A 1,324-nucleotide genomic window follows, 5' to 3' on the forward strand; every position below is an offset into this window, starting at 1 on the left:
CCAACCTTAACTAACATGCTCCTGTGTCCCACGCATGTGGTTTGGGCGTCATTCCCTTTGTCTGCCTTCCATCCACCCCAACCTCCTCCTACCAACTCTGATGCTATTACCAAATGTGGTGCGTCATTTGTCTAATTAAAAAGAAAAGTGTGTCAGCTACACTGCACTTCCATATAATTGTGAAATCAGTTTTGCAACCTAATTCCTAGGCTAGGAGTGTTTTCAAGGAATCTGCTTTTAACAGTAATCCTCTAGTAACAACTGTGTCTGACACAAAGAGACTTCAAACATCAGTCTGATGCAACATTTATACCAATATTCACTTCGTAGAGAATGGAAATGCTCGTCCTGCTCTTTGGTGAGTTACTTCTTTAGAACATTTGCGTAAGAGTGGCAAGAAGCTTTTTTTTTCCACCCAATAAAAAAATGTGTCCTTCCTGTGTGACAAGTATAGTTTCTGTTTTAGAACAAAGAAAAAGTTTTTCTTTAATGTGTGTTTTTAAAACCCACATAACAACCTGCACGATCTTAGCGAGTGATATCTGAAGTAAAAAAAAAAAAAGGCTTAAATGTTAAAAAGGATATTGCTATATCGATCAGCCACAACATTAAAACCACTGACAGGTGAAGTAAATAACATTGACCATCTTGTGACAGTTCATTGTTCTGCTGGGAAACTTCTGGACCTGGCATTCATTGGTGTGGATGTTACTTAGACATGTAGCACCCACCTAGACCAGACCAGGCACCCCCACCCCATAGCAATGACACTCCTTGATGGCAGCAGCCATCCCCAGCAGGTTGCAGCCACAAAAACACTTTAGGAACAACTAAAAAAAAAACATGAAGAACAGCACAAGGTGTTGACCTGGCCTCCAAATTCACTAGATCCCAAACTGATCAAGTCTCTGAAGGATGATCCACAGAGGCCCCTCCCCTCAAAGCCCCCCCCCCACTTCTGTTTCCAAAATAAATTGAGTACATCTTGGCTACTACAGGGTTTATAATCTCCGACATACAGTATAATGAAAAAAGGAATGTTTTTTTTTTTCCAGGTTGCGTAAACCTATTCATATTATCATCTTTGGGACAGTGCCGGAGTGGAACCATTTCAGCTCAGAATACAATTTTAGGTGTTTCCAATCGACAGTGGCAAGAAAAAACAACTCTCTTTTAAACAGGAAGTAACAATGAGCAAGACTCATACAAGTGGCATGAATGGTAAATGGCCTTGTTTCTATATAGTGCTTTTCTACCTATTGGTACTCAAAGTGCTTTCCACTCACAAATGCATCTACCCATTCCCTCACACACTGGGAGCAAC

This window comes from Chelon labrosus (genome assembly GCF_963514085.1).
Source record: "Chelon labrosus genome assembly, chromosome: 18".
NCBI lineage: Eukaryota > Metazoa > Chordata > Actinopteri > Mugiliformes > Mugilidae > Chelon > Chelon labrosus.